This window comes from Micropterus dolomieu, linkage group LG05 (assembly GCF_021292245.1).
Source record: "Micropterus dolomieu isolate WLL.071019.BEF.003 ecotype Adirondacks linkage group LG05, ASM2129224v1, whole genome shotgun sequence".
Taxonomy (NCBI): domain Eukaryota; kingdom Metazoa; phylum Chordata; class Actinopteri; order Centrarchiformes; family Centrarchidae; genus Micropterus; species Micropterus dolomieu.
Window position 1 is genome coordinate 1,978,756 of NC_060154.1, and position 14,229 is coordinate 1,992,984.

General features: G+C 41.0%; 1 protein-coding gene across 1 annotated transcript in view; it reads right to left on the reverse strand.

Moving 5' to 3' along the window:
- zc3h3 (zinc finger CCCH-type containing 3) overlaps nucleotides 1-14,229 on the reverse strand; it is a 77,067-nt gene that overhangs the window by 51,875 nt on the left and 10,963 nt on the right. The window lies entirely within an intron of this gene.

Below are 14,229 nucleotides of genomic sequence, written 5' to 3' on the forward strand. Positions count from 1 at the left end.
GAAAATAAGGATTAGTGTGTTTGCATGAATTATCTTTGCATTCAAAGTGTTAATTGAAAAAGGTGCACGTGTGCAAATATTTCAGACCACCAGGGACTATCTTGGACACTGATGAAGATGCAGGTATCCCATGTAAGATTATTTCGGTATGTTTACATTCATGATGCAGCCTGGCTATTTGTCATACTCTGGTTAAGGTCAACCTGCTTACATACAGCTTTAATACACTGCAACTCAATATCACTGCTTCCATGAATAAACCAATTTACCTGGAGCAACATGCCTGCAAAAGAAAAAAGATCCACCCAACTATAGATGTACAAAAATGCTGCAGCCATCAGCTACAGAGTCATCTCTGAGCAGCAGTGCCTGACTTCAACACAGGGGATGATGAATAATGATCCTGTAGTTATACACAGTGCTGCTCCTCAACACGTTTTTGTTAACACAGACAAAACTTAATATCTACATCTTATTCTGTCCATCTATTATTTTTTGAAATTTGCCAGTTATATATAAGCTTCTGTATAAACAACATGTTCTTGTCTTGTGTGTTGCTTTCCCTTGTCTGCTGTATATTTCAATGCAGTGTTCAATGCAGTTTTCTCATTAACTAGTAGTGTAACGGATTACGTTTCCCAAACAGTAATATTATTACAGTTACTAATCCAAGTAACGCTGCGTTATTGCGTTACTGAACGCAACATCGTTGGCGTGAATGCGCGACTGCTCAACAGGTCAGCGGCACCAGACCTTACCTATGCTTTTCAAGTCGGCTGGTAGCCAAAAAGCTTAAGGAAGAATGGAGACCGAGAAAGTGTCACAGTCTAAAGATGCAAAGAACATGGTTGTCCGTTGTAAACTTTGAGCGACCAGCAAAACGCTTTCAACCGCGAACAATTCTGCCTCTGATTTATTGAAACATCAGCTAAAGCAGCACAGCACTGTGCAACTTACAGAAAGAAACTCCAGCCGCTACTGCCAGTGATACTCAGCAACGTAACGTTTTGTATAAATACTGAACACTGCTCTTATAAATACATGTGCAGTAAAACAGGAGGCTAGTTCAAAAGGCAGGATTTACTTGCTTTATTGTTTTATTTCATCCGCTGGCGCTAAGAAACTATTTTTTTTGGTAAAAACCTTATTCCTACTGCTGTTATGAATATGATATTAGCTAAAAAGTCAGGAGACACTACTTTGTTTGGGGGGGAGAAGGGGTAATTACTAGTAATAACTTAAGTAATACTTTAAGGAGTAATAAGTAACTAGTAACTGTATTTGCCTTCAAATATGTTCTGTAATTCTGTTGTAATGATGTAATGTTTGTGTGCCTGCTGTATATTTTACTTGTTTACGCTGTTTTTGTTCTTCTTGCTAGTATCTTTTTATCACTTCACCTTTTAACACATCAATTAATGTGTATTGTTCATGACAAAAGGGTAATATGTTCCCTTGCTACAGTAATTTACTGAAAATTTGTATGAAGTCAACCTGTGTGATCTGTAACGACCCACAATCACGTAACCAAGAATGCTTAGCTGAGAGTCTTTATAATAAAATCACATTTTTGGTTGGAGATGGGCAGTGAGTTCTGTTTCCATCTAAAAAAACCCCAAAAAACCAAACAAAATCAGTGAGTAAAAATTACTGCTAGAAACAGAACCAGCAGAAAGGCTGGAAAGCCTCAGCTTTAACTGCTGGCAAAAGTCTGCATTTACATCGTCTTCGTCATCATCTTCCAACAATTATTAAAGTTAAGTATCACACAGAATTTGAGAAAAAAAAATGCCAATGGTTTTAGGTGCAAACAGAGGGTCGAGGCAGTTGGCTGCCCACCCTGAGTTTAGGTTCTGCTCAAGTGCTCGCTCGTCGAGGGAACAGTTCGACAAAGACTACGATTTAGACCTGCTCTATATGAAAAGTGCAATAACATAAATTCTATTATGAATTATCGCTAAATAAGTAAAATTTAATTAAATAGCAGACTGTTGGAAAAATGCACATGCATCTGTGTCAAATAAACCTCAGACTGAATTTTGTGTTTTGTGTGAGGTTGTTGAACTGTGGCAGGAGTTCACCAGTTGCTGTGGTTGCTGAGCCAGCCGTGAACATGTGCAGAGCCCCCTCTGCAGCTCACTGGCAGGAACGCAGCAGTAAGATCTGCTGGTTCACACACACACACACACACACACATGTGCATGTTTAAGTGTGTGTGTGTGTGTGTGTGTGTGTGTGTGTGTGTGTGTGTGTGTGTGTGTGTGTGTGTGTGTGTGTGTGTGTGTGTGTGTGAGTGAGAGAGTCCTGAATCTGGCTGTACACTCTGACCCACTCACAGGTGAGTATAAATAGTACTGATCCCTGGTTCTGGGTTTTCCTGCCAAGTCTCTGCTGGCCCAAGAAGACGTGATGGAATAGGGACAAGTTGCCCTCTCTGACCAATCAGTGCTGCTGCATACTGCAGTCTACCGACAGCCAATGTGGGATCACAGTCAAACCATTCTCACTGCCAGAAGACTCTAACCACTGCTGATAACCAACCACCAGCCAGGCTTTAAATTAGGAACAGACCAACTAATCATCTAGACATTGTCAAATTATTATATTCACTGACATTCATTTTTACTTTTTCAACTATGCAGTTCTGAAATTACCTGATTATAGTAGAAATCAATCATCAGATAATAAATCGCCAACAACTTCAATAACAGTTTAATTGTAAAAAAAAAAAAAAAAATTGTAATTGTTAAAATTAGAGTTATATTATTGTTTCCGGTTTGTAAAGTGTTAGAATAGGCTGCTTTTCTCTCACCTATCTCATTGTAAATTCAATATCTTTGAGTTTTGAACAGTTGGACAGAGAAAAAAGTAAGTTGAAGACTTCCCCTTGGATACTGGGTAATTTGCACTAACTTAATTTTTAACCGTTATTTTACTTTTCATAGTCAAAACTTTGAATTTCCACATTCATTAGAAAACAATAATTTTGGAATTATAATTAATAGAAATTTTGGTGCATGCTGAGGTAATTGCTTCAGTTAGAAACTTAATAAAAGGGATTAGATTCAGCATCCATGCGATCAGAATGCAGGCTCAAAGTGTTGAGCCTCAATTACAACACCAAAGATGATCGACAAATCCTTCATTGTTTTGGCCTGTAGCACCAGTTATTAATATCGCAACCAGAGCTCATAGTCGGAGCTCTCATCTCATCTGTTAACCCCCCTCTGCCGTCCATGCCAACCCTGCTGGCACGACGGCTGCCGAAAACAACCACAGCTTCCAGCGCCGGAGTGGTCATACCAAAACGGTTACACCTCTGCTACCGCAAATCTCAACGGCACTAACGGCACTGACAGTCAGGTCAAAGCCACGGTGCTACCGTAAATCATACGAGCTGTTTCAACTGAGATTGCAGGAGGAAGTGAGCCACTTAAGGCTGCGATCACGGTGTGCGAGACAGAGACACACAGATAAACACAAACACACCTCCCCCAACCACACACAGAGTTAAGGACTCAATTACTCTGCTTCTGTTCAGAGCAAATCTCACTAATTAAATAGGTTAAGCATTAATTATTCAACCACAGAGAGAGACCCTTGACGAGGGGGGGAGGCGAGGAAGTGGAAAAGTATGGGAAGGGGGTGATGGAGGGGAATGCATCGTTCTTCTCGAGCTATAAAACAATCCACACCAGCGCGGCTAATCAATACAGCCCTGCTGGAATTAGCAGTTATCTTAAAGCCCTTTAACAAGAGCGTGCAGACTGACAGACACAAACAATCATCCATTATTAAATACCAAAACACAACTGCAAGAAGGTGGAAGACACGTGGAAACACTGAGGAGTGGAGGAGAAGTGGTATGGGGGTGGGAGACTGAAAAGAGGGGGAGTCAGCTGAGATTGAGGAACAGGAAGAAACGGATGGATGAAATGGATAATGGACGAATAAAAGGATTATTCTATTTTATTACTGCACATATTAAGTGGGACAAGAAACATAAGCGGCCAAACATATGAGAGTTTGTGTACAAGCATTCAGTTTATCCACATTATCCAAACACATTATTTGAAGGCAAAACTCAAATTAAACACACCCAAAAGGTGGGTAAATGCTCCGTATTTGTATAGCGCCTTTCTAGTCTTCGACCACTCAAAGACCACTAGCATTTTTACACTACATCACATCTACCATTCACACACATTCATTCACTAGAGGAACAGCCACCAGGGGCAGTATCGGGGTTCAGAATCTTGCCCAAGGACACTTCGACGTGCAGCCTGGAGGAGCCGGGGATTGAACCGCCGACCGATTAACGGGCAACCCGCTCTACCTCAAGGGCCACAGCCGCCCATGGGTAACAATCCTTCATTGGGCTGGAAACTTGTGTTTGCAGAACTTTGCAAAGTGCAAATGGACAAAGGAAAGTTTAGGAGATAATTTCACTGTTGATGCCATTTTTGTTTTCCCTTTTAAGTAAGTTTGGTTAACCTGGCAATTAGTTTAAAACCTGTGTGATCACCTGATTGCTCATGCAGGGAGCTCCTTAAATTTCTCAGCAGCTAGCAAGATGGGAAAAGTAGATTCTGAAAAGAGATTTTTTACGGCTGCCAGACAAATTCTTGCCATGAGGTAAATTTTCCCTAATTAATAAAGATTAGAACTTTCCGTGGTCTGAATGAAAAACTGCTTTTTCAATGAACTAGTGATGACCGTCTGAGGGTATTAATCACCTTCTTTAACAAAATTGTAGAAAAAACAACAACTAAGTTTACACATTAACAAGACATGACTATTGCAATAGCATAGAGTTGAAAGGATCAATTTTGGTTTGAATTATATAACTTGAACAATTTTGATAATTTAATGGTTTACGTTATTTTTCAAGCTACACTACCAAATCTTATCTGGATTCCAACTTCACATTTGTGAGGATTTGCAGCTTCTCTTTGTCTTATATATTTGTGTTGGACTGTTGGTTACACAAACAGAGCAATTTGATGCCATCATAGTTGGCTTTAGGAGATTTACATGGGCATCACTACTTTCAAATATTTTTCAGACCAAACAATTGATCTATTTCATAGAGGAAATAACTGCCAGATGAATCAATAATGAAAATATTTAGTTGCACCAGTAGCATGGATAAACATGTTACAAAAGGGTCAAAGCACAATAAATACAAATATATCCAGAAGAGAAGCTCTACTACAACAATCAATACCACTAGCATCAATCCCAAAAACAACAAGTACTTGTTGATTGCCCTTTATCCTGTGGTTCTGTCGATCTTCCTGGCTGTGTCTCCTCATTCCTATCAGCTGATTAGAAATTCAGTTTTATACATGAGCCAGTTAAAGACAGAATACATCCTGCTGTGAGAGTTTATTAATATGTATTTAAAAAGATATTGATTATTTTTTTATATTACATAAAAAACTGCATTATGTTTGTACTACAAATATAAAATGTATGTCTGTGCTTGTTGCAACAAAACATTATTTACAAGTTGTTGGCTACAAACTATTAAAATAAGACCCAAGTGGAATTATTACTTCTAAGAGTAGATGACAGGAGCAACATATCAGTCAGTTTACACCTGTCCATCATGTCTCTGCTGAATAACCTACTCCACATTTGTTGCCAACACCGACAACAATGTTCCTAATGGTTAAATCTGGGGGACACCTGTAGGGAGGTTATGGTGGGCTTAAGAAGCCTACCCTCTGCCAGGGAGCAGGGACATCAGGGATGCAAGGGAAAGTCAGGCATTCAGGTCTGCATGCCAATCATGGCTGGAAGCACACGGTCAAATACCCAGGGGGGCCTGAGAGAGTGGACGAAATGTACGTTTCCCCATGGGAGAGACAAAGACGCAGGAGGGGACAAGTGGTGATCTAGAGAGGAAAGGAGGTACTTAGAGAGGAAAAACAAGTAGTAGGGACTGGTGGGGGAGATAGCAGAGGGTCTCTGAATACCTTAACAAGACCAGAATAGACTGAGGGGGTTCGGGTTTCTAGGCCAGTATGACTGAAATGGAAAGTTAGAATGGCTGAAAAAAAATATGTCAAGAAGGGGTCAGGTTTCCTCCTCAACCTGGAGCCTGGCTCAAGGGTTTGGATGGAGTGTAAGTTGGAGCGGGTGGGATGGGTAGGGCATATGACTGAAAGGGGGACAGAATGACACAGATGAAAAAGATAAGAGTCATACAAAATTCACTAACATTACAGGAATATGGGGTCTTGGCTCCAACTTGACTCCACAAACCTACAGAAACTTGCAGAAACATTAATTAGGGGAATACGTGTAATCCCTGTGGATAGGGAGGAAGTAGAGAAATTGAGTGATGGTATGGGCGAGCAATTACACAATGTGGCTGCAGATTGAAGACCAAAAATAGGAACAGTTGAAAGAGAAAGTATTGAAAATAAATTATACCCTGCAGTGATGGCACAACAACATACATCTAAAGCCTGGACATCCCTGAGCCCTTTAAAAATGTGGTCAACAAAGTAGGAGAGGAATCACTCTAGATGCAGTTTCGGCAGGGAAAGTACAGCTGGGTGACGTATTTACACAGCACTGTATCGTGTTACACACCGTCTAGACTTCTGTCACTGTGATTTTATGTTATAATTTAAATGTTCTCTTCTGGCCTTAAAGGCTTCTGTATAGTGCTACACAGTTGTGAACTTTTTGGATTGTTATAGCTGAGATAAGACAACTAAAAATCTTTCAGTCAACGTGTGCAAATACATTTACATCTATTCATTTAGCGGACACTTTTCAGGCATGAGATTGGCAAAGGGAAAATATAATGAGACGCCCACCCCGATCAAACTGGCGGCAGCTCTATTGGAACATAGGGATGGTAAAGCAGGACCCATGACAATAAATTATTAGGTGGTTGTGTTGCAGTGGGTGTGTAATCCACTGCACCATCGCAACCTCTCTATTAAAATTATTATTTTGTATAAATGTTTTACCAAACTTCAACAGCTAAATGTGCAACATGCACAAATAATTGAGTTTATAATTAAATAATATAGCTACTAACTTTCAAATTAGTTTGGTAGAAGTTAGTAGATTATTTTTAATAAATAAGAGACAGCAGCGAAGGTCACTGCCTGTTTGAGACCTGGTGGCCTAACTGTTAAAGAAACAGTTATTCTTCAGGAAACTGATCAAACAGCCAGACCAGTCTGGTTTGACATTTCGACTCTGGCAGCAGGCGAGCGTGTGCGTGAGACTAGAATCACCGCAACAGTTTCACAGAAGCCACTGCCATGGTTACCTCGCAGAGCGCTTGTTTGCCTGTCTGTTGATGAGGAGCGCAGAGCGACCCCGCGGATCCAAGCCATCTGAAAAGGCCTTATATAAACCCTGTCACAACAACCATTCACAAGAAATTAATTTGCCAAAACCTTTAACATAAGGACTTAAAAAGCAACCATTATACAGCAAAGTGTATTTAGGCTATATGAGTGATCAAACAATGTCAAATTAAACATTTGATAGCCTATAACAAGCAATAATCGAAACATATCCTATTTATCCGATCCTTATTGTCAACTCAGTGTTGGGCAGGTTACTCAGAAATAGGCCTATAGGTATTACCTACTAGTTACTTAGCATATACTCCTTTAAAAAGTAATATTAGCTTCTCTACCCTACTACTGGGTGAACGCCACTCTCTCTCCCGACGAGTCCAAGCATCACTGGCAGTAGCGGCGGGAGTTTCTTTCTGAGTTTCACATTAGCTGGTGACTTAATTAAGTATAGATGTAGAATTGTTCGCGGTTGAAAGCTTTTTGCTGGTCCCACAAAGACAACAACCAACAACAATCTTCTTTGCATCTTAGACCGTGACACGATAATGGCAATAACGTTACAGCTGTCGGAAATACCTCTCTCCCCCTGTTCTCCTGTCTTCCTTTAGGTTTTAGGCCAATAGCTGACTATATCAACATAAGGTCCGGTGCCGCTGACCTGCAGTGCGGTCGCGCATTCACGTTAGGAATGGTGCGTTCAGTAGCGCAGCGTTGCTTGGATTAGTAACTAATAATATAACTGGAAAAATCAATCCGTTACATTACTCTTTATAGGAAAAGTAATATTACAGTAGCCTACTGCCAAACACGTTACCACTGATGTGCGAGAGCGACTGTGATACACGCTATGCAGGTGTGGAACGGGCAGCTGAACGCAAACAAACATCCTTGTTGATACTTGGAAAGGAATAAAACTTGCCTGTAGATGTCCTCAAATCCTCTCCATTTCACTCGGCCAGCTTTTTCCCAAGCAATACATTTAATGCCGACCTAGCTACATCTCAGGCGGACATCGGGGAGACATGTTGTTTGTGTGTCTGTTGATTGTGATTTATTGGTTTGCAAACAACGGTGGAAAAGAGAGGAGCAGTCATAGAAAAACACTGGACATTCTCCAGTTAAAGCCAGTAGCCTCAACTCACCCATTCAGAATTTCACTGTGGGGGTCTACACCAACCCTACTAGTCATTTCAGAACTGAAGAAGTCTCTTGGATGAGGGACAAAACATTTTCTAGTATCTTTAACCAAGTCCAGTTGCCCTTGACTTTACGTTTCTTTGGATAACTATGACCTGGATGACCAAGAACCTTCACAGACATCTTTTAAAGAACTGTATATCCCGTTATTATCAACATGGCCAAAAATATAGTGCCATTAGATTTGGTCTGTATTGGCCAGCTCAAAAGTGAATGCTAGCTTATAAGAGTTTTGATGCACTGCTTGATTGCAAAAGGCTCTTTATTTGCCCAACTGAAAACAGGAGAAACTTTATTCCAACAGACCTGTTGTGAAAAAGTAAAATGTTTTATTTTAAAAAGCCTTTGAAAAAGTGGTTTGAGAGCTTGAGTATTTCTCCATAAGATTAAATAGTCATAACAAAATAATCAAAAAACATTCTTGAAACTCTCAAATAAATAAGCTCATCTGCTCATCAGGATCGTGTAGGTGTGGTTTGATAAGACATGATTGACAGTCAACCAATCAATTAAGTTTAATTTAAAGTGAAAACAATAGTAGGATAGTGGGAACAAAAGCTAACAAACCCACATTTGTCATTTTGATGTAAATCTTGCTCAACTTTTAGTGGTGCACAGAAATGGTTTGAAGTGGGCAGGGCTGAGTTGGGGGAAAAACAGGTGGACAACCATAGACCAAAATAGTTATAAACAAAACATGTCAAACAACCAAAAATTAGTTAGTTAATTGATTGCTTTTCGGAGCCTTTCAGTTATCTACCATGAGTCTAAAATTGTCCCTGGTTAGACAGATAGAAACCACCTACCAAAAAGGGAAAACAAGGAGTAGTCTGGATATAGCATTACATGATTAAATAGTACAGTACAATTTATAATCCTCCCAGAAATCCCCAACAAGACCCTGAAGTCATAAACCACCCATCATGTCAACAGCCATGCCCGGTGCCCAGATAACCCTGCCCTGACCATACCATCCCCCCTCCCCGTCAGTCACACAATCCCTGCTCTACCATGTGTCCATGCGCGTGTGCATGTATGTGTGCGTGCGTTTGTGCGCGCGTGCATCGGAGGAGATAATTACATGCCGAACGCTCCTCAGACTCTTTGCTCGTCTTCCCACGCAAACGGCAAACCCCCAATGATTATAACACGTCAGTGTGCGCAGACATATGGACTAGAACTTGGGGGGGGGGGGGGGGGGGGGGGGGGAGATAGGGTTACTGTCATAGGGTCGGGGATACAGCAGGGTGAGGTGCTGGGCAGCTATACCAGCATGCACTCCAGCTGACAAAAGGTGAAGATTTATAGTGCAGCCCCCAACGGCCCCCGACTTTTGCCTCCTGTTACCAGAACACACGCGCTTATGTAAAACAATAAGAGTTTAGATTCTGCTCAGTGACTGTTGAGTTCAGTGTATTTTTAAAATTGGAGACATGTTGCCAAAGGTTTTGCAGGTTTTTGCCCATTTACTACAATAAATGAACAGTTTACATTGATGCCGCTGACTATGCTGCAGTTTTTCAGATTTGTCATTATTTTCCTACCTTTCAGGCAACCACTGGTTTCCATTCATTTTAGTACTGTATTAAAATCAAAAGGCAGATTATTGAAATTTGAAATTATTTTTTCAATTTCTTGCATTGGACCAATCCACAGATTTAAGTATTAGGTATTGAAGAGCTATTGTTCGGTGTTTGTACCACAGTTGAGGTATTGGCTCTATTACTGAAAAAAATTGTAATATAATGCATACATTATTTTTGGTTTATGAGATAAGATTGTTATAGTTTTTTGGGGTTTTTTTTAGAAAAAGAGTTTAAAAGAGAGAAATCATTAAATCTTTACTCGAAGTGAATTAATGATTATCGTCAGGATTAAGACCACTATAGCTAAAGACAGCTCCACCCCCTACTTCAGCCAAGCCATATACCAATAAGTGACACAGACATTCCCTGCCATGTGTTCTCAAATAATTAGTAGGGATCTGCCTGCGTCCTGTTAGGTTTCTGATTTATTCAGACAGCCTGGCACATGGGCCACTCCTCTGGATACCAAGAAAACATTTACCTCCTTAACTGGGAAGGAGTCACAGTCATCTCAGGCTAAAGTTTCTGGACTCGATAGTATTGATTACACATTTCAACACATGCCGCTCATCCCCCCTTGTAGATACGTAGGATAAAAGCACCTCCCTCATGACGGCAAACAGCAATCGGAGCTAATCCTGGAACCCAGTCAAAGAAACACTGAAGAAACAACCTGCCTTCAAACAAATCTTTCAAATAAAATACAGAAAACCTGTTGAGCAATTTGAAACCATTTCAGCAAACATAATTCCGTCATTTGATCAGGCTTAGTATTACAAGCGTTCACTTCTCTGTGTGTCCTCAAGGCCAGTGAGGTCCATCTGCACGTTGATCTCAAATGAGTCAGAACTTTAATTATGGCCAGTTGACAGTTTGATGAGAGTCCGTGGAAGGAGTAGGGGTCTTACAACATAGATGGGGAGGAGTTACTCATGTGGACATACTGTAGGTACATTGGTCTGATTACAGACATGCACGGCTCTCTGGGTCCAGAGGTTAATCAAAATGCCAAATGTTACTGTGCACTGTAGCAGAGAGCTATAACGAGCATAAGACACCATCCTACACGAGAAACTTGTGCAGGGGTGGCGATGGAGCAGTGGATAAGACGCATGCCTTTGGTGAGGGAGACCAGGGTTCGAATCCCTCGTTGCTCCAGAGGCATGTGACCTCTGACATAAATGGCAATAGTAAGTTGCTTTGGATAAAAGCGTAATGTAATGTAAACTGAAACATTCATGCAACTGACTAGCTATACTGTTTATATATAGGCAGAAATATAAATGCATGATGAGGTTCAAGTTACTTTCCCCCTCCTAAATACTAAAATGTATATGGAAAAACAAAAAACCTTTGTTCCTCTCCTTCTCTGCAACAGCAACAGTTTCTGCCTAAATCATTATGGCAGCGCAACAATTCTGGATGTGTGTTTTGTTTGCATGTGTGTGGTCACACATGTCTCGTAGGGCGCGCAAGCGTGTGTGTGAGACAAATGGTGACAGGTATAAAAATAAAGGGAGAGAGAGAGAAAGCCACAGACCGAAAGAGAAGACAGAGGTCCACCTGTTTGACACAGAGAGCCTGAGAAAGTGCAGGGGAATGAGCAGAATGCCAGTGTGTGAAGTGTGTGTGTGTGTGTGTCTCTGTGTGTGTGTGTGTGTGTGTCTCTGTGTGTGTGTGTGTGTGTGTGTCTCTGTGTGTGTCTCTGTGTCTCTGTGTGTGTCTCTGTGTGTGTGTGTCTCTGTGTGTGTCTCTGTGTGTGTGTGTCTCTGTGTGTGTGTGTCTCTGTGTCTCTGTGTGTGTCTCTGTGTGTGTGTGTCTCTGTGTCTCTGTGTGTGTCTCTGTGTGTGTGTGTGTCTGTGTCTCTGTGTGTCTCTGTGTGTGTGTGTGTCTGTGTCTCTGTGTGTCTCTGTGTGTGTGTGTGTGTGTGTGTGTGTGTGTGTGTCTGTGTCTCTGTGTGTGTGTGTGTCTGTGTGTGTGTGTGTCTCTGCATAAGGTTGAGGTTCAAATGGTGCAAATGTCTGTGTGTGTGTGTCTGTCTGTCTCTGTCTTTGTGTCTCTCTCTCTCTGTGTGTGTGTGTGTGTGTGTGTGTGTGTGTGTGTGTGTGTGTGTGTGTGTGTGTGTGTGTGTGTGTGTGTGTGTGTGTGTGTATATAGTCCAACTGATAATACTATGGGAGCACTGGGGAATGGCATTCAAAGAACGGTATGTAGAAAAGCAGCTGATGGGAGAATCATACACACCAACACACACACAAACTATTAAAATCATTTGATCATTAAAAAAAGTTCTGAATTTTTTTTTTTTTAAATAAATCAGAATACAAATACATTAGATATAGACGCTTCCAGTATGCACATAGCAACACCAGCTGTGTGCTGTAATGTCCAAACAAACAGTGACTTAGTGTCCTCTGTAAGCTGCCTCTATGTGTGTGGGGGAGTGAGTCAAAGAGGGGACAGTGCAGCACAAGTGGCTGCGGTGTGAAGGAAAAGTGGGAGAAACTGGAGCAAGTGTGAACCAGAGAGTGATGCAAATAAACAAGCAAAAATAAACAAATGTGTCCCGCACCAAGCTGGAGTCAAGAAAACTACAGACGAGACGCAATAAAATGTGCAACGAGATCATAGGTACTTCTCAAAGTGATCTGAAAGATCCACTTTCCTATTAAAAACACTAAGAGCTGAAATCAACATATGCATCTCAGGGAGGGGTGACAGCCGTTAACGGTAACAACACATGTTTTAGGGTTACTGTTTGCATTTGAAGTTTTACTTCCAATCAAAGTTAGAATGTTAACAAATCAGACAATGCAAAAGCAATTGATTGATATTCCCACCAAAGTTATGGTCTTGAAATAAAATCGAGACAAGACAGAGTACAAAGGCAGTCGAGTCCGAGACAAGACCAAGACCATCAAAAGGTGGTCTTAAGACCGGTCTCGAGTACTACAACACTAATATATAGTATCAAAAATACTGTAAGAATCAGATTAGCAGTGCTGTAATCAAGACAGAGAAGACCAAGACAAGACAAAGAGAGCATCGAGACAACTTACAATTTATGTAAGGATGCCATTTTGTGTACCGCCAGAGTTACAAAAAAGGTTTCCTCTTTGTGCAATGTACTGTTGACGTCCAGTTTCATGTGCAGCAGGCAAATCAGAGGACGTGAATGACTAATCATTCATGCAGCACACCTGGACACACCACCGCTCACTGAACAGATCTCTGGCTCACTGCCACAAATAACTGTCTCCACCTGCTGGCATGTAAAGCCGTCTGCTCCCAGCGCTTTTCCAAAGACTTCTATTCCTGTCATCATCACGCATAGACCAGTAAACCGAAATGTGCACATCCCACACAGAAATAATAGTAATCTCTTAAGGATTAGGACAACTGCACCAACTCCAGCACCCAGAACAAACTCATTTAAAATCAATCATTTCAATGTGAGATCACTTTCAAGTAAGACTTTTATCTTAAAATGATTTTATCTTGTCTGCAAATCTAGATTTTATGTTTTTAACCGAATCTTGGCTGCAAATGAATGACTATAGCCAGCTAGCTGAACTGTGTCCGCCTCAATATGACTGTTTTAGTCAACCGAGGGTCAGTGGTCGTGGTGGTGGGCTAGTGAGCGTGTACAGGAAAAATTTAAACTCAAGTACGCTGTGATGAATTTAACTTCTTTGAAGTTCTCACTCTTAAACTTGGAGGGCTGCAACCTATCATATTTGTTATAATTTATCGCCCCCCAAAACCACCTGGAGGATTTTTATCAGAACTTCCTGAATTTTTATCTACTCTGGTTTTAAATTATGACAGAATTGTTCTTTGTGGCGATTTTAATATTCATGTTGATGACCCCAACAATGTTAATGCAACTGACTTTTTAAATATGGCCACTTCTTTTAACTTCAAACAACATGTCAAAGGGCAAACACATAACCGTGGTCATACACTGGACTTGGTTTTTACCCTGGGTGTCAGCATTTCCTCTGTGGAATTAGTGGACATGACCATATCTGACCACAGATGTATTGTTTTTAGCTGCGATTCGCCTGTTACTCATGCCGCCTCACCAAGCTCCGTGTGTTGTCGCATCTTTA